The sequence below is a fragment of the Phyllostomus discolor genome, chromosome 7 (genome assembly GCF_004126475.2).
Source record: "Phyllostomus discolor isolate MPI-MPIP mPhyDis1 chromosome 7, mPhyDis1.pri.v3, whole genome shotgun sequence".
In the NCBI taxonomy this organism is placed as follows: Eukaryota; Metazoa; Chordata; class Mammalia; order Chiroptera; family Phyllostomidae; genus Phyllostomus; species Phyllostomus discolor.
The window spans coordinates 92578599-92599139 of record NC_040909.2 but is presented as its reverse complement, the minus strand read 5'-3'; the positions used below and the strand labels follow the sequence as shown (position 1 = coordinate 92599139).

Genomic DNA, 20541 nt, shown 5'->3' with positions numbered 1-20541 from the left:
AGCACGCGAGTGGGGGCGGACACAGTGGCAGGCGGGGGCCAGGGGCGGGCCGGGGGGAGGTGGGGGCGGTGGCCGAGCGGGCCCGAGGAGGCGGTGGTGGGCGCGACGTCGGCGGCAGCGGCGGCGGCGGCGGCAGCGGCAGCTGCAAGTTGGGCTGCAGGGGCAGCGCATACACTACAATGGCTGCTGGAAAGAGGCGTAAGGAAACAATTTCCAGGCCCGCCGCGTCCAGCCCGAAATATGAGAAAAAAATTATTAGAAATTCCGCGGGCGGTGTAAAGGCGGCGGACGGGCCGGAGGGAGGATGTTAAAGCCCCGCGGTGAGTTCTCCCGGGATCCGGGGCGGCGGAGAGGCGTTTAGCGGGAGAAATATCAGGGTTATTTAAATTATGGGACTAGCCGAGGGGGCAGAGGAACAGCGGCGGCGGCAGGAGGAGGAAAAGTTTGTGCTACTCTCAGCCCCTGCTCAGGACCCCAGAGAGAAAAATAATAATAAAAAATAAAATAAAATAATTAATTGAGGGTGTGAGGACTCCCGAAGTCGCTTCTGACAGGGCGGGGGGCGATGCGGCTGGAGACCCAAAGGTGAGGTCGGTGGGAAAAAAAAAAAAAAAAACCTTTATTCAGGGTCTGGAAAGTTTGAAAAGTTTTCCTCCTCCTCCTCCTCCTCCTCCTCTCTGGTGCTGTGAATATTGTGACAGCGGCAGCGGCAGCAGCGAGAGCGGAAGACATTAGAGACCCGAAAAATAAGGGAAAAATTAATATAAATTCAGTTTTGAGAGTAAACTCTCCGCATTTTCCACCAAAACATCCCGGGGGAAGGTCGCTTCCCAAAGGGCCTGGCGGAAACCCGCAGTCGGCAATATTTGGGGGGCTCTTTGAGTGACTTGGGGTAACTTTGCCCCTTTTTCAAAAGAGGTTTTTCTTTTTGGGAGAAATGAATTTGTTTTTGCCCTTTCCTCAGGTGGGCGAGTCGGGGTCCGGGTGCGGGGTCTTCAGGGAGGTGTGAACCCTGGATGTGTGGCTGCGAGGGCGGGGGATAGGGGGAGGGGGTGCTAAATGAAAGCAGGAGATCTGCACAGAGCAGGGACAGCTTGTTGTCAGTATCATAAACAACCAAAATGGAGGGAGAACTCAGGCATATAACCAAATAAAAATTTTTAAAAAATCTCAAAAAATCCCTAAAAATCCGGGATGCTCCCCCTTTTCTCGCTAAAGGTAAAAGTATGAACCGCCTTTCCTCTGAAGTCCATTTTGACTTTGCAGGGACCAAGGAGTTAATATTTATTTATTTTTTAAAACTTTCGAAGGGCAAAAGCCTTTTATAACTCAACCGACAATGAGAAAACGTGAAAATCCGATGCAAGAGAAGGCGGGGGAGGGAGGGGGGAGATGGTAGAGCAGAAACTGCTAAACTTATTGGTAATGTGGACTGATCTGAGATAAGATAAACACTATATTTGCTATTTTATAACTCTCTTAATGATCTTTGCGGTTTGGGGGGGGGAGTTTGGTAGGAAAAAAAGTGATGCCATTTTTCTTAAGGGAGTTAATATGTGTGATTGGAAGAATAAACCTTTCTGGCTTTAGATTGCATTTTCGTCGCATTTATGCTTCAGGTTTTGTTAGTGGCTCCCTCCTTTCTTTAAACTAGGCTGTACAGAGGAGGGGTAGAGAGGTGATGTTGCACTGAGAGGCTGGAGTGCGAGACTGGAGCACCTTTTGGGGAGGGGTGGGGAGTTGCTTGGCTTCTCCCTTCCTGACACGTTTGCTTCACCTGTTCATCCTCGGTTAAGAATGTTGAGCTGAGGTTTTCTGGTTTTATGTATATAAAAGCATGGTGCCTCTTGCATCACATTGAAGTTAATGGGAAAGTGCTGCTGATGTTGGTTCCACGTGGGATATGGGACAGAGCACGGCATTTTAAAGGGACAGCTTCTCTTTTCCTATGGTTTTCATCACCTACACAGAATCACTGTCTGAGGACCAAGAGAAGAGGTGCTGGGAGGGTGTGTGGTGATGGAAGAGCCTTCTTTCCATTACTCAAGTGCGCCCACCTTTAGGAGTGATGGAGAGGACGGAGGGATAAACAAACTCAACAGAAGATAGATATTGTATAGATTAGTTTGTTTCCAAATTGTTCTTTTGTGTAATGAGCCCTCCCAGGAACTTTTCATGTTACATTGCTTTGCTTTGGAAGCTGATTTTGGAAGGAATTGTGGAAAAATGGGAATAGTTTAAGGTGTGTGGTGTAATGGTATAGCATTATTGAACAGTTATGAATTCTGTGCAGTGAGATCAAAGAGCTGTGTATGCCCATAATGTGAATTTACAGCCATTTTGTAAAATGCTGTAAAATACCTAATATTCAATTTGGCTTAAGGTACAATGAGGACTTCTGGTTGAAAACTGTAGGCAGAGTGATGGAGATTGTTTAACACTGTAAGCAGTAAGCATTTCTTTAAGGAAAAAAAAGCACATAAACCAACACTATGGAAAAGTTTACGTATACCCATTTTTAAAGCCCATCCTATACATGTGCTGTAACTCTGTGCCTTGAATTTAGAAGATTTTTTAATTCTGAGACCTATCAGCTTGTATCTTTTAAGTTAATTTATTTGTGTTATTTAACCAAAAAAGTAATTACTGAGCATAAACTATTATTGCCTCTAATGGGTTAGCTTTCTACAATATTTTCAAAATTTAAAATATATAAATTGGTAGTTGTATTCTATTTGGGATTAAAGTTAATCTTGAATAAAAATTACTTCTGTTCCGTTTTCCACAGGTATATGGAATTTCTAGAATAAGTGCCTATTTTCCTTTGTTTTTATGATTTAGAGAAATGGATTAAAAATAGAGCTGGATTTTTAGACTTCTTATTCAGAATACTTTTTCTTGCCATACTGTACAAACAGATTATTTTGGAGTCCATTGTATGTTAACTTGTGTGCACAACTGAGCTTTTATCTGCATCTTGGTGTAAATACCTGTAAAACAGCATTACATAAGTGTAATGTTTAAGTACATCATAGTGGTTTCTGATTTTGGAAGCAATTACAACTTTATAAGAACTCATTAAAAATAAATCCCATGTTAAATCAAAATTGATTGGGAAGTGATTAAACTATCAATGTGGAAGAGAAATTTTCATCCTTCTCCCAATAGTCTTCTTTCCAAAGATTTCAGGTTATTATTAATGGTTATAAAACCTCTGAAGTGTATCTTACATTTTTATTGTATTTTGGCTCAAGACAGTTATATTGACTATAAGTAGTCAGAATTAGGCTGTGTATTTAAAATGAATGAGTCTTTTAGATCTTGAATAGTTGCCTCTTTGACAAACCAGATAGTGTCAATGAATTCAATTTCTGTAACAATGAAGGTAAAGTATTTCTTCCAATTATTTTAGACCATTGAGTTAATCGGGTTGTTTGGACACTTCAAGTTATGGCTATTGTCAACCTAAATAAAAGTGCTGGTATTATGGGGTTTTTTTCCTCTCAGAAAGAGTGATACAAAACTTTCTTCATGTTTGGGTTTGACGTAACTAGTTACTTGTCTGAATTAGAAAATACACTCTCAGTGCACAACTATAAAATCTGTAATTCCTTAGAGAGTCTTTAGATAGGGCACAGCACAATATCTAATTTGAATTTGTTGTTTTGAGCTTTTTTAATGCCTTAGAAATCTGGCTGTTGAACATCTTTTTTTCTGAAGCTTCAATTAAATTACGTCAATTTACAGAAATAATCTTAGGGTATTGTATGCTTAGAATTTTTACATCAGTTTGAATTAGAGAAACCTCATACGTTGAGATTCTTATTTGAAATTTATATGCCTAATTTTGGTATGAGAAATTTTATAAGGAATTTAGCTGCTGTGGAAAATGATTTATAAATGTGGGCTAATACTGATAAAAGTCTATATCTGTATATTTATTATAACCAAAATATTTAATAAACAGACATCTTACAGCTAAATAAGTGAATTTGCTCTTGTTAATGTAGTTTAAAATTTTTATGGATGCTCTGTGGTTTAATGCTATACAAAGGTGGAGGGTTTCCTTCATTTTTAATAGAATACTGGTTGTTTCTATATACATTTTGTTTTGGTATTCTGGAAATTTCCTTCCTCAGGATTAAATTGTTATTTGGTAAATTAAATGTAATATGCTTGTCTTTGAGATCTGAAAAGCCAGATAACTGAAACACATCTATAACTATCTTTGAAGTTTTGTTTCAATAATAATTTGGCTCTTGAGCTGTGTAATCAAAATATTGGTTTCTTCTAGGAATGTATTAATCTTTTTATTTACAATACTGTTCTTTATAAAAGTAAGATATATGAAAAATTGCCTGTTATACACACACACACATTCACACTCAAGAAAAAAGAAAAAAGTTTTATTGAATAACTTCACTTCTACTGTTTGAAATACTTGTTCTTTTTGATGTGTTTCCAAATGTATAAGAAAAATATAATTTTTGTTCTCTTTATATTGATAATATCTTAGATTCTTTAGTTATTTGAATAAGGGAAGAGTTTCAAAAGAAGGAAAAACAACTGAATCTGTTCAGTAGACTCCAAGATATGAATATGTTAAAGGTACAAGGGCTATAATTTGTCCTTTTAGCCATCTTTGAAATTTTTAAGAACCTGAGAAACACCTTTTGTGAAACTTCGAATACAGAATACTTTGAAAATATATCAGACATAGCAAAGAAACAAAAGTGAACCTTTAATTTCTTTAATTTTAAGAGAATTAATGTAGGCAGCATATTTAACCAATTAGTAAGTATTTAGGTAGACTTGGAAAAGTATTTACAAATAAGTTAAATATGAGGGTAGAGTAGATTGGATTGATGAACTTTAAAGTTAATTATGATTTTAGAGTTCATACATAGGAATTTTATTCCATTTTATGATAACACCACTTTGGAAGTAACTAATTTTTAGTTTTTGTATTTGTTTTATAACTTCATTGTTTTTAAACACCTGAACCTGCCATCCACTGTGTTACTACTTTTATAACAGGACAACTTTCGTATCTCATTAATAAATTTAATTTTTAAATATAATTTGAGAAATTAAATGAAATTTTCTAGATCATATTTATAAAAAGTATTGGTGTATAGTTAACTAACGTTTAAAGTTGTAAGAAATATACATGAATGAAAGCCTAGTAGAAATTACTACAGAAGCATAATTTGATTTTTACTTTTGAATCGTTTGGCCTGATGCCCAGAGGTTTGCATTCTACTCAGTGTATACACCTGTCCCTGCCTCCTCTTTTCAGGGTGACAAGACTATGGTGATGTAGAACTACCAAAGGTGCTTTGATATTTTTGTTTTCTGATTTTGTGTGTTGTTATTAAGGTGCACAGGTTTTTTTTCTTTTTTTTTTTTTGTTAATGCTTATGAGAAAACAAAAACCCATTTTTGCAGAACAGAAATAATATCTCATTTTTTAAAAGTGAAGTGGTGTGACACTACACGAAAATTGTTAGTATTTAAAAGTCCCAGGATGTCTTGTAAACAAGAGTTACTGCAGGATCATGGTATTAAACTAACCACAGTATGTGTTGGGAATTTGAGATGACTACCTCAGAAATGTGTGTGTGTGTGTATGTAGGAGTGAACTTAGGAAATTATGTCTTAGGGTTAATAGGATAAGCAATTTGCTTGAAATGTTTCCTTGCATTTTTTAAAGTAAAAACTGTATCTAAAAATGTAGAAACCCTAGAGTGTGAAGGTGTTAGAAAGCAAAAATGTTTTTTTAATGACTTTTAAAAGTAAGAGTTTTGTGTAATCAAAGTGTGTATAAGAGCTTGAGTATGGCTAAAGTTCCCAAAATTGATGGGAAGGAACTAGGTGGATGAGAATTTCAGACTCAAATAAAAATCATGTTAAATTTAAGATGCGACTTATTTGGATAAAGAATAACTAACTAAAAAAGCAAAAATAATAAATTCCCTCCTAAATATGAGTGATAATTGAGGGAAACTATAAGAATATCTTGATACAAATTACTCATTTTATGATAATCTTTTAAAAATAGATTCCCCCAAAGCCTTTCCTCTACGTCTTCATAGATTTGAATTAAACTAAATTACATTCTAAGCATAATTTGTAGTGGTTATTAACTTTTAAATAAGGAAAAATAATTTTCTGCTATTTTTAAAAAGATTTTTAAAATTATTTTAAATGTATACCTAAGGGAAATATTCTGAAAAATCTTAGAAACTATTGAAAATTATTTTCATTCTTCATTAGAAAGTTTAACATTTTTTATTAAGTTAATAAAATACATTTTAAAACCTTAGTCTCAGAGCAGAGAACTTTGTGCATTTTCTTAGGGCAAATTAAAGTCATTTCTTTCAGACTTAATAACATTTTAAAAACTTTTCACAAGTTATAGATAAAAATATTCACCAATAAAGTTCTTAACTTCTGGAATGTTTTTAGGTGTATGTCGATGATAAAAGAAATTGTCCTTCTCATTTATTAATTAGTAATTGATTTTCTGAAGAAGAATCTAGACTTATTATACTATTACATTCAGGAGTAGAAGTTTCATTTAATATTAGAAAATATTCTAAGAGAAGAGGAGCCATCTTTTCTTAAAGGGAGACTGAGTCCTCTACAGATTATTTATGATTTGCCATTGCAGTCTTGAATTCTTTTTTTGAGAGTGAGAGACTCATTTTTGTCTTTCAGTTATTAAGTATTAGAATTATTGTCTCAAATCAATATTGAAATTGCACATGGGCATGTTGATTATTTATGATACTCTATCTTTCAGTTTCTGAGCATGGGAATATTCATTATCAAATTAAATGCTATAACTAAAGAGCTGTCATTTGACTTTTTTAAAAATTACATCTTTTAAATTATTAGTTAGACATTAGAGCCTTTACTTTTGATATATATTTTTTGGAGACTTTTAAACTAGAAATCAATTAGAGAAGAAGAATTTATCTCCTTTGGCTAAAAGACAAAATTTAAAAAAATGTTTTAATTGTATTCACTTGAAGATACATTAGTAAAAACATTGGTTCAATTGTTCTTGATCAGGAGAATTTTAAGAACTTGAACCTGAAAATTTAAGGAGTTCAAAATGTGCAGATTCAAAATAGCATATATGAATTTTAGTCTGCTAGATTTTCTCAACTTGATTTTATTTTCTTGTGTTGTCTTAACACTGGAATTACATAGAGCCCACATCACTTTTCATCATACCACACAAGGCTTATAATAATAACTTTTATTTTTATTAACTTTAGGCAATGAAATGAAAATACTGCTTTATATAAGAATATATTCCCTCTCTTAAGCTACTTTTTGCATTTCCTAAATATAATTTCTATTTCATTCCAAAGAAGGGAAAATAGCTCCTTTACTTTAAAACTAAATTTGTTCTAAATTTACAGTTTATAAAAGAGTTGTCACCTTATATATCTGGATAAGATCTATTATAACCTTAAAAATAAATGTTAATATGATATGACCAACATATCTGATGAATAGGTACCTATCAAAAATGAATTTGCTTTCTTTATATTTCTAAAATTATTTTTTAAATAACTCTGAGAAAATGTTTTTCATGTGTTCTTTAATTTGTTAGAGTCTGAGGTAATTTAATTTAGTAAAATTTCAATCTCCATTATGTTTCTCTTCTAATATTAATAGGATTTTATTTGAAAATCACTATATACATATATAGAGTTTTAGCACTAAAATAGAGTTAGATATATAATAAATAGGTAGGTTAATTAGACTAAAGGAGGTGAAAGCAGCCCCATAGTTCTTATTTGGAAGAGTTGAAAATGTTGCAAAGAAGGAAAGTGCCCATGAGTCTAGAGCACACCTCTGACAGCAGATGGTGATATGTTATGCTGTTCTTTTTCTGCTTCATAAAACTTGAGCATCTTCAGTGCTGCTGTCATGCAAACAAATAACTGATTTAACCATGCCCTGTAACCATGACCCGTGTAAAATGCATGTATCAGGTTTAGTTTTTAATTTACTTTTAAGACAAAAGTATAAGACATTTCTTAGCAATAATTTGGCATATGTCACATTTTAAAAGATTACATATAAATATATTATCATAATAAGTTACCCAAATCAAAATGAAAGTAAACTATCAAGTAACAGATTTAATTATACACAGAATGGAAGTTTTAAATATTTAACTGGATAACTTGCTATACTGCTGAAATATAGGGAATTTTAATTGAAAGTTGTCTTTATACCTGAATCTATTTCTGTGTGCCTAGAAGTTTGTAAACAAAGTGAATACATATAAAAAGTCTATCAGTTTGTAGAAGTTCCTAAACATCTGTCCTTTGACAATTAATGAAAATATATATTTCAAACATACAGGCTAAATTACTTCAAAAATAACACACTCAATTATTTCAGTTATTTTTCAAAGAAAAAATGGTGGTAAATGAATTAGCCCTGTTTTTATGTACATCAGTTGAATATCCATAGCATTTGAAAATTTTAATCATTCAGAATTTAATAGTATTAGGGATGTTTTAGTTTGTTTAAAGTAGTTTTATGGATGTTTTCCTGAAAAGCAGTTCTTTTTAAACATTTTAACCTAATTAAGATAGTTATAAAACTTTAACTGCTTTTATTTAATAAGAGCATTTGTGTTCCCAAGATCATGTTATTCTTTTAAAAAATCCTATCATGCAGGACTTTTAATCATAGCTTGGGTTTTTTAAAATACACACTATAGATCCAAGTGTTCTACTTAAACATTGGCTCTGGTGTAGTGCTTAAATTTAATCATGCTCAGTTCACCTTTTGTCAGTCACTTCAGAAAGAGGAAGAGAGAAAGCAATTGGTTATAAGAGAAGTGCAATTGATCACATTCAGAGGCTGACTCATAAGAACTTTTCTAAAATGCATGATACTTCTGCCAGAATTAAAAGGAATTTCTTAATTAAAACCAAAATACCCGTGTGTCTAAGAAGAGTTTTCATAATCAAATTGCAGGCACACTTGTATGCCTGCCTTGGCCATTCCAAGTGTTCTGCTGTTTGCTAGCATTTTGTTCTCAGTGCTGCCACCCTGTGTATGGCAGTGCCTCAGCGCTAACTGTACCAATTTCTGTGCTTTTGTTAAGCGATTATGTCCAAAACCCCTTCTGGAAAATAAGCATATACATTACAATAAATTTAAAAGATATTTTGGTATACTCTGCTTTTGTGGCTAATGCTCTACTAAATCACGATTTTTAAAAGTTATAAAGTTCAGAAGTATTGTATTCAATAGCTCAAAATGATATTTGTGACTTTTAAAAGGTAAAAAACCTTTATCTGTTTCATCTGCCCCTTCACTAAAATAAGGTGGAATTAGACTAGTATTTTAAATATAGCTTGACATTCATCAAATAAGAAAGTGGAGGTTTGAGTCATTTAAAAATATGAGAGATGTTATAAGATTTTTTTTTGTTTTAGACAAGTTTTAGTTAAAAGTTCTCTCTATAAAAGCAAAACCAAAAATAAGCACAAAAAGAGACTGTTTCCATTTAAAAGAAAAAGAAACTTAACTTGATTGGTTAAATTATTCCCTGAATCATTATCCAACATGACTTTCAAATTATATCACCCAAAGTATTTTGAGTATTGATACTGTTAGCCATAAAGTCATCTGCCTGGAGAGCAGTCTTTTTTTGCCTCTATTATCTTATTAAATTTTCACAGTAATCTTGTGAGATAGGAAGTGAAGGCATAATGTGTATGCAAGGAATACTTCAGAAACTGGAATTCTTTCACTTTTTATAAGTAAATCTTTAGAATGGACAGGGCATAGAAGCTACTTAGTATATATTAACTTGCTAGTATAAACCTAAGTTTTATTAATGTTGAAGTTAACATTTATTTTAAAAATCAATTTGTAAAAATAAAGTTTTTTAGTCATAAAGTTGACATTAACTCAAGTTAGGAGGTGCTGCATGTCTACTTATTTATCAGATATACATGGGAATTGAGGGGAAATTTATAAACTTACTAAGATAAAGGAGATTTTTTAAAAATATATAAACCTAAGCTTTGGTTTATAGAATTTAATGATCTTAAATAGGTACGGATTTTGTTTTATTTTTCAGTTTTTACTTTAAAACAAATTTATAGCAAAGCCATCTGATTTCAGAATAATAAACATCTCTTTTTGAATTTTTCATGGTTTTAGTTGAATAAACTATAGTTCTGTATTGTGACAATTGAAAATATTATTTAGTTTGTTTCATTTTAGATGTTAGGCTTTCAAGATGGAAATGTCATTGATGGTCTTCCCACTTAGGAGAATGGAAACAATGTATACAGTGTATGACATCATCCCAATTACTCCAGAATTCCAAATTAAGTCCAGAATCTCTGCTTTGTTGTTCATGTGCTTATCTCCTTAAGTTTAGAGGAGTTAGAGATACCTCACATTTGACTGTGGCCATCCCTTTGACTTTGCCCAGTCTCTCTGCAATGCTCTTCTCACATTCCTGTCCACTTCTTAGCTGTCTTTTAAGTGTCATATCAAACTATCTTCTTTTTGAAGTTTCTTTATTCTTACTCCAAATTGGAGCCAGAAAGGAGGAGAGAATCTTCTGCCCCACTTAGAGTACTTATATTTGCTTTCTCCTTTTTCCTTGCCTTTCTTTGCCTTGTCTGTCTTCCTTCCCCTCTCCCTTCACCTCCCTCCCTCTCCCTCTCTCTCTCTCTCTCTCTCTCTCTCTCTCCCCCTCTCTCTCTTTTCCTCTCTTCCTCTCTTCCTTTCTTTCCTCTTGGATGATGGGTCAGTATATGAAAAAATCACAAAGCCATGTATTTTTAAGTGCAAAATGAATATTTCAGACTATGAAAACTATAGGTATTCAGGGGAAGAAGAGGTGGAACTTGAGGTGGACTTGAAACAAGGCTTTTGTTAGGAATAGGCAGAAAGAAATGGGGATGGTCAGGTGAAATGCATGGTTTCAGCAGAGGCAGAAATGTACTTATTGTCCATGGCCAACAAGAAGACCAGTCTGACTAGAGAGGATCGTTTGTTAGGGAGCAGTCAAGGTAAGATCAGAAAGGTATGCTAAGGCCTGATTGTGAACAACCTTGATTGGTATCCTGAGGAGTTTGCACTCTATGCTGTAGAATGCATTGTAGCCTTTTGAGCAGTAAAGGGTGAGTTAGGCAAATTAAGTTGATTCAGAATCCAGAGTAAATTGAGCCCACGAGTATGAGACTAGAAATTACAGAAAGGTTAATATAATCCATATTTGAACTGGTAGTTCACTGATGCATAGATTATTCAGATTTTATCACCAGGCCCATTCTCACTATCAAGTTCAAAGCCTGTATACAGCAGATCCTCGAATAATGTCATTCTGTTCAATGCCATTTTGTTATAACATTGATGAGTTGCTATAGGAACTTAACTCTTGTTGACATCAACTAGTGTATGGTAAAATTGATTTCCTTATATGTTGTTTCACTTAAAAGTCACAGAAACTGTCACAAAGATTTACTGTATATTTTCAAGAACTTCTTTGACATAGCCATCTGAATGGAGGATTGCCAGCTTAAACTCTCAACATCCCTAAAATTAGCAATTCAGACTTAAGTACTTTTATTAAGTACTTAATTCCATTCTTTCCATTTCCATCCTTACCATTCTTTCAGGACTGGGGTAACACAATTGCCTTTTCTACATTCAACTGGAACTTGTGTTGCAGGTTTAATACTTTTATTGTGGAGACCTAAATAAAGTGGACACGTAGAGGAAGGGGCAGTTTATACCCACAGGTGAACATGATTCACAAAGGAAGGTGGTCCTAGAGCAGGGAACAGGAGGAGGAAGCTAAGAACAAGGAAAGGATGACTGATGTTGATGTTGTAATGCAGCACATGCTGGGTCCTCTTCTGTAGCTGGAGGGTAAGGTATGTGGAGTGAGCAGAATGATGGTGCATAAGGCTAGAAAAGGAGACTGGGGCCAGGATGTATTGGACACTGATGACCACACTGAAGGATTTTCATGCTGTGGAGAGAGGGACCCACTGAGATTCAAAGCTGGGTCTTCAGTGATACAGAGCCACTGTTTTAGCTGTGTCTCCATTCTCAGTACCTTCATTCAGTTCTCTCATCAGTATCCTCAGCACTTTTTTGCATGTCTGGGAGAGTTGGTCTGGTTAGGGAGCCTGGGCCCCATGGTCTTGAAAGGCACGCATTATCGGGGTTGCTGGAGCCAACCTGTTTCTCCAGCCCACTCACCCCTCCCATCCTGGTGTCGCCCATCTCTTGCTTTCCGCCTGCAAAGTATGCTTAAATCTTCTTCACTTATCAAAAACCAATACTAGAGAAGACCTTTGTCTTCATTCCACCCCCTCCTTAAATATCTTTCTCCCATTGGTGCCAAACTCTCTAGACAAGTCGTCTGTGTCCAGTCATCTCCTCTTGTTGCCTTCATCTCCTCTTTAACCCATCCTGCCCCTCCTTGTCTTCTGTGTGAGGAGAACATCCATCCGTAGCCCCCAGATACAAACCCAATGGCATATTTTCCATTTTTCCGCTTGGCCTTTCTGCAGTACTTGACACCTTTCCTGCTCCTCTCCTAGCACCTCCTTTGCATTCATTTGCCTTTGTGCCAGTTCTTCGCTTGTCCTGAATGAGCAGCATTTTGGCATTTTCTAGGGTTTGCAGAGTTCCCTGGTCCACCACCTCTGCTCTCTCATTGTACACTTTTCCTGAGCACTGCTATCTCTCCTGTGTTCTCTTTGCCTTGCAGCTTTGTTGTCAGAAAGCCTCAGTCCTTACCACTCTGCTGGGGTCTCCATGACTGTTTCTCTGTGTACACAAATGTCTCCACATCTGTGTACAGGACACCTTTCCTTCCACTTCTTATTCAGAGTGCCTGTCAGGGGTCAGATACTATACCGGACACAAAGCCAGATCCCACCCTCAGTGAACAGAGGAGACAGACAGTAAATAGTTCTCTTGTCTCATGGCATCAGGCTTGAAGGAAATAAATACAAGGATGAAAATTCTTGGGGTCCTCAGGTAGAAGGGACCCTTAGAAACAGTGGTCAGGGAAGACCTTTTGATAAAGGAACCTTTGTGTAGAGCAGTGATTTTTCAACCTTTTTCATCTTGTGGCACACATATCTAATTACGAAAATTCTGCAGCACACCAAAAAATATGTTTTTTACCAATCTGACAAAAAATAGGTATAATTTTGATTCATTCACACTGGATGGTTATTGTTGTGTTGGCTGTTGTCATTTTTATATTTGACACTGTAAAGGGAAAAGAGGTCATGGCTGCTGACTAAATAGTCAGGTATAACGTGTTTAAAAAATTCTTGCCTCAGATCTGGTGAAAATTGCAGGTATAGAGGCCTAAAATGGTAAGAAAGAGCAAGCCAGGAACAACCGAAGGGAGGCACTGCTAGACAGAAAACCCTGTCAGAAAAGGAGCCCAACCAGGCAGAAGGAGCAAGGTAGGGGATGAAGCCAGAGAGCTGCCCTGCTGGACCATCATGTGCCCTCTTTGGGACAGCCAGCCCAGACTATGGTTAGAACTGTTGAGCACAGCATGAGTTGCCCTTTTGCAGGCTGGCTGTTGCCTCATCCTCTTCTATGAGTGCCCTTTTCATGTGGTTAAAGGGCCAAGACATCCCCTCCCTCAGGTATGGCATCTTGAGAGAGCAGCTCCCTGACTACTGACCTCCCTGCTCATATCTTCTTCACCTCTCCCTCCTCTGCTCCTTTGGAGCTCTGTGTCTGGGTGTGTCCCAGGCATGTCCCCAGCCTGTCTGTCTCTGGGTTGGGGTGACACCTTTGTGCTTGCACAGCCATCTCCAATCACTGCTCTTGGGAACTGCTCCCATCCAGTGTGTGTTCAGCTTTCTCCCTGGATTGATCCATGATCTCTTCCCTGCTTTCTCTCTCTGGAACCAGGCCCACAGTACTTATCTGGGGAGGAGTGGTCTGTTCTCAGGGGCAGCAGGAGGGCTGCCTGTGGTAGAGGGAAGTTGGTGGAATCCTGAAGCAGCAGTTCAGGGCTTAGGGGCTGTGTGATTAGTCGTCCAAGAGGCTGTCCCAGGAGAGTGTCAAGGTGAGGAATGGCAGACGGCACTGAGGTCCAGATAGAAGTCAACAAGAAAAGGCTTGGGTTGGGTCCTCAAGAATCGCAGCCAGTCTCCTGGTAACTGAAGTGCGGGACAGCAAGGTTGGGAGGTAGGGAGGTGGCTTGTCTCATCTTGCTGCCTTGACCCACCCCATGTCCTCCTCCCTTCATGACCTGACCCTTCCCCAACACGTATAGATAGAGCCCCTCAGCACCTCCAGGCAGTCCTACACTCACCCACACACAGGCTTGTGGGGCTGCTGTGAAAACAATACACATACCCCAAAGAAAGACAGACATGGGTAAACATGTGGGTGCGGGGGTTGGGGGGGAGGAGAATGTACACACACTTAGGGAACCCAGAGCCAAGGGAGACTCAGAATCACACAGAGAGAAACACAGACACATAGACCTAAACATAGAGGGAATGGGGGACATGTATGCCAGGAGGCTGTATCTCTGTATATATGTGTGTGTAAGTGAGTGTTTCTATTTCAGGAGACAGAGAACAGGCGAAAGATACACAAGGGAGGGGAGAGAGGGCAGCACACCCAGTTCATACCTAGAGAGGGGAAAGAAAGACACATTGACAACTCTGTGCTTGTCTCTCCCCGGCCTGGGGGAAGATATGGAATTGGGGAGGGGTACTTACTTGCTCCCACAGGTGGGCTGGGGCGGGGAGAAGAGTGAAACGTCTAGAAGGTTGAAGAAGGTGAGAGGTAAGAGAGAGAAACAAGACTCCAGGATGGGGAAGGGGGAAAACACACACCCAAAAGGTAGGGGGAGAGTCACACACACCAGGATATGAAAGGGGACACACTGGCTGGCACTGAGGTTGGGAGATAGAAACACATTGACTCTAGGCACACTGAGTTAGGGAGAGAAAAGCACTCTCATTCCTAGAAGGAGTTAGACACACACAGAGACATCCAGAGGGTAGGAGGGACACCCCCAAAGTTGGGGGAGACACCACATGAGCACATCCTCAGCAGGAGACAGACTCCCAGAGAGGAAGAGGACTTATACACACACCTAGAGAAGAGTGAGAGACACACACACACACACAGCGAGGGATCTGCAAACCTGGAGGGGAGCATGCACATAGCCTCAACTGGGAAAGCGAGACAACAGACAGAGAAATTCGGAAGGGAGTTGGCACACGTGCATGTACACACACACACACACACAACCAGATGCGGTGGGTGACAGAAACACACAGACATCTGCAGAGTAAGGTGCCCAAATACCTACACACACTAAGAGGGGAAAGAGAGGCAGACCTGCAGACGGGAAATAGAGGGAGGTCCACGCAGAGGAGAGACATGGGCCAAGCAAAGGACAGCACACAGGGCAGGGAGAGGAGGCATGCAGCTCAGGCACACCCTTGGTGTTTGCACTACCACACCAGGGAACCAAAGTGGGGAAACACTCACAGTACTTGTCAGTCCCCATGAGGAGTGTCCTCTGTCCTAATGCCTCCACTGGATTTTCACAGAGAACCTTTAATGGAGGTTATGGTCTGACCATTGAAGGTACCTTAAACTCTAGTCTCCCCTCAAGTCACAGATCCCAGACAGAAGGTCACACCTTTCTTTTGCTCTAATTAAAATACTAAAAGTCACCATACATTCACATAAAAAGATTTTTTTCTGAGTGTAATGTATATGTTAATCACAACCACCTTGAGGGCAGATTTATGAACCCTTTGGGTCACCAGCACTATAGGTCGTTACTTGAAGTACTAATAGTGAACCTACCCTGCCCTTGGCTTCTGAGCTTGGGATTCTCTTTTCCCACTGCTCACCAGACAGTGTCCTTTTAGACCTACCTCACCACTGAGGTAGGTCTTTTGCCCCCCCAGAGCCCTATTTTAGTGCCTGTTTTCTAGCCTGAGCACACAGCCTGCTTTGACTTATAGTTGGGGATGTCCTCTCCCCATCCACAGGACTAAGTCTTAATTATCTTGATATCACCCTTCACCTTCATACAGCAAGCACTGGGGAAGTTTTTTGAGACATGAGCCCCCTGAGCTATAATAGTTAAAGGGAGAGTCCTGGGTGCTGTCTTCTCACCTACCCAGAGCTGAGCGGGGGCTGGCTCCCTCCCACTGGCACTGTCTCCTGTGCCCCCACATGAAGTCAGGCTCTGTGAGCTCCAGGCCCCCTTACTTGGAGTTGGGCAGAGAATGCTTCAGGCCAGGGGACCTGCATATACTTTCTCCAGGTACTGGGAATGAACTTCCAGACACCTTCAGCCATGCCCAGACGCTGATGCTGGTGCCTGTTTCGCGGCTCCACTACTGCTAGCCTCTCTAGCCACCTGTTTCCCGCATGTTCTTACCTTGTGCTACTCTCTCCCCAATTCTGGAGATCCAAGGGGGCTGGTTAGCTTCTGTGGGGCTCTCTTACTGACCCTGTGAATTGGGAAGTTATTTCACTTCTCTGGAACAACAGTATCACCTGACATTGTGAAGGGCTTACTCTGTGACTCCTGTAATCTTCCTGGCAACTAACACCATCAGGTAGGTACTGTTCTTATCCCCCATTCAGAGGGAAAAAAACTGAGGCTCAGAGAAGCTAGATGACTAAGTATTAAGTGAGATAATGCATGAAAACAAATTCAGCATAGAACCTGGTTCACATAAGCACTTATGTGGTTTTTGTTTTTTAAACAACCCTGTCCAGTCTGTGAAATTCTAACTAATAATAATACTCTCATAGAACTCAAATCTCTTAAGAGTCTAATAGTTTATTAATAGACTAATATTAGTCTATTAATTAATATTTTCTATTCTACTCTAATAGAGTAGAAGTATGGAGTATTTATATTCTAATAATACTAGTTTATTAATATCTAATAGTCTATAGTAATTCTACTTAGGATCTGTAGTGGACATTAGGTAAGTTTGCCCCAAGTTCACTGAGAAAATTGAGTCTCAGATATGCCCTGTCAGCAGTCTGTTCCTTGGCCACCAACCTTATTTGCACCCTAACCCCTTTTTTCTTTGCTGCTGAGAAGCTCAGTGCTCCTGCCCAAGGTGCACCATCTCTTTTTCTGTGCTATGAAATATGGAAATGTGTTCACCCCCTTGGCTCCTTTTCTTCATCCAGTGGAGATACTCAAGATTCTCCAAGCCAAAATGGTTCAAGGCCTTCATTTAACTTTGTCTTCTCCCTATAACCACCCTCTTTTTCCCCCAGACCTTCATGTCTTTACCTCCTTTACTAAACCTCACCAGTTTGGAAAGTTAATATCTCTCTCTCTTCCTCTCCCTCTCAGCAAGTCCAGCAAATGCTTTCCCTTGGTGCCTTGGGATATATTCCTGCTGCGTGACCTTGGGTCCTTCCACTCAGGTGCACCCCTACCTGGCGTCAAATTAGCATCACAGTCATCCACCTTGTCACAGACGGACACAACCTGATCTTTATTTTTTTTAAATTTTTTATCTTTTTTTTTTTTAGAGAGAGAGAGTGCATACAAGGGACAGAGAGAAGCATTGATTTGTTGTTCCACATATTTATGCATTCACTGGTTAACTCTTGTATGTGCCCTGCCCAAGGATCAAACATGCAAACGGGACAATGCTCTAACCTAGCGATTTTCAACCTTGTTCATCTCACGGCACACATAAAGTAATTACTAAAATTCTGTAGCACGGCAAAAGAAATACATTTTTGCCAATCTGACAAAAAAATAGATTTTATTGATTTATTTTTTATACTCACTGGAGGACATGCTTATTGGTTTTAGAGAGAGGGGAAGGAAGAGAGAGAGAAACATCGATGTGAGAAAGAAAACTTCATCAAGTTGCCTCTGGTAGGTGTGCTAATTGGAGACCCAACTCACAACTAGGCATGTAACCTGACATCTGACAGGGAATCAAACCCACAACCTTCTGCTTTATAGGACAAGGCTCCAACGGAGCCATACTGGCCAGGGTGAAATAGGTATAATTTTGATTCATTAATCTGTGTAGCTATTGTTGTGTTGGCTGTTGTCATTTTTTATTTGACAATCCAAGGGAAAAGAGGTAAGTATCCCTGACTAAATACTCAGGTATTGTATGTTTTAAAAATTCTTGCGGCACATGAGTTGAAAATCACTGCTCTAATCAACTGAGCTAAGGCAGCCAGGGCCTGACATACCCTGATCTTGCTACACTAATTTATCATCCACCCTTATTAGAGGTAAAAAAAAAACTACCCATTCATTGCATGCTAACTGATTGCTTGAAAGCCTAAATGCAAAAGCCATCTCCCAGAATATTTATTTCTAAAACATAGTTTATATAATTATAAGGCTGCAACTACTAAAGATATCTGTTACCATGTTACTTTTACATCCTCTCATGCCTGAAGAAGTTACTACTTGGCTTCAGTAGAGTAGCATAGATCAGTTGATTGGCCTGTGACCTTTGTGGCTGGGTAAGGGTTTCAGAAATGATTGTGTGCATTCCTTAGTTCACAAAAGTTGTAAGCCTCATAAACTACATGTGAATACTTTCTGACTTTGTTGTTATCAGCCAGTCTTTCACTAAGCACCCACACAGTTTGTAGTATATCACATATAGGTTAACTGTATATTGTAAGTGTAATGCTGCCTTTCCAGATTTTTAAAAAAATTTTATTATAGAATATTTAAAAGGTGTACAAAAGTAGGAAGAATATACCCATAACCAGTTTCAACAGTTAACTGCCTCTATAGCCAGTCTTATTTAGTGTCCCCCTGCCAATGCCCATCTCTTCTCCTGCAGCTATTCTGATGCAAATTACTTCATACCATTTGTATATTTTGATATATATTTCCAAACTGTACAGACTCTTTTTAAAAGTACAATCACAGTGCAGTTGTCACAACCCAAAAGAACAACAGTTCCTTAATATCATCAAATATTTAGTGTTCAGATCTCCATAGTTGTTTCTTAACTTTTTAAACAATTTGCCGATCACTGTGGTGTGTGCTTCATATGCAATAAGTTATTCCTTACAACCACCCTGTAGGGTTCAGTTATCTCACTTTTCAACAGAGGAAACACTAGCTGAAAAAGGTAAGTCCTTTACCCAGGGCCACACAGCTAATCCATGTGACCCCTGTCAATTACCAGGCAAAATTGCTTCCACAAACAAAACTGCCTTTTCCCTCTGCTGTTCAGCTTCCTAAAGCAGAGGTCCTTTCACATTATCCTAGACTGTTCACAGCCTTGCCTTTCTACAGCGTCCTTTCCCACTCCTTTCCTTAAGGCACAATGGGCTCCAGTCAAGGAATTAGTCATTGTTCTTCCCGCTTTCCACGCACTTCGCAGGCCCTGCCCTTTCTGGGCTGCTTCTGCCCTCTGGGTCGCACCCCCACCTTCCAGCCCCATTGACAAGTCCACATCTTCTCTTTACTCAGTTTAGCTGCCTCTTCTTTCCCAAATTCTCATCTCCGAAGCTTGAAAGAATCTTTTTTTCCTCTCTGAATTCCCATTGCTCCTGATCTTATTTTGTTGCATTTTCTATCTTCTATTTCGTGTTACCAATAATTATAAATTACAAGTATCCTTTTGGGATACCTCCCCTACTAGATTACACACACTTTTATGGTACAACTGGTGGCTGATTAATCTTTGCATTTTCCATGATACCTTGATAGTTAAATTAAATAACTGGGATTTATTCATCTGAAAAGTTTTTTTTTTTCACAGCCCCATTCCAAGAGCCTCTTGTATGGGTAGGGGGATTATACTGGTAAATTGTGGAAGACGAACTTTCCGGATATGACCACAAGATGGCACAGTTACTGCAGCGTCCTGCTGTCTGCGAGGGTGGGCAAAGAAAAGAAAGAGCAAAAGGTGTTCTGATGGCTGAATACTCAGGGGAAATGCAAGAGAATTTTCAAATTTAAAGTATTTAGTCAATTCCCTAATCATTCACAGAAGTAATCAAGTAGTTTGAGCAGCTGTTTTCTTCCACAGATCCATTTGGCCACCAGAATGGAAAGTTTCCCCCCTTTCCTGTTCCTTGTCCTGTTCGTTCAACAAATATTTGAGTATGTCCTTTGTCCACTATTGTAGATATTAGGGATATAGAAACGGATAATAAAAGGCAATATCTCTGCTGTGATGGAGTTTGTTCTGTAGCCTTTAGTGGGACCCAAATGAAGATAATGGAGACAAACCCAAGAGTTTCTTTGCTGTTTTTGTTACTCTTGAAGTCACTTTTCCCCCATCCTCTGGCATGGATTGATCTATACTATTATACTGTGCAAAAGGGTTTCATTGTAAAAGGTGAAAGAACCACCAGTGTGTTGCTGCAACTAATTTTGTTTCGGCCATGATTTTCTGTGACCTTCTACCTAACTTCTCAGTTATCTCAGTCAAGAATCGACTCTGTTCTTACAGTTAAAGATGTTGAGGTCCAGAAAGGCCAAAAAGTATG

General features: G+C 38.5%; 1 protein-coding gene across 5 annotated transcripts in view; it reads left to right on the top strand.

Annotated features, from left to right (window-relative positions):
• The first annotated feature begins 109 nt into the window (after window positions 1-109).
• The window catches only part of PLAG1 (PLAG1 zinc finger), a 46524-nt gene continuing 26092 nt past the window's right edge, over window positions 110-20541 (top strand). For all 5 annotated transcript variants that reach the window (XM_036031121.1, XM_028533682.2, XM_028533684.2 and 2 more), the window contains exon 1: window positions 110-320. The gene's annotated coding sequence lies outside the window, so the exon portion shown is untranslated. The remainder of the gene's footprint in view (window positions 321-20541) is intronic.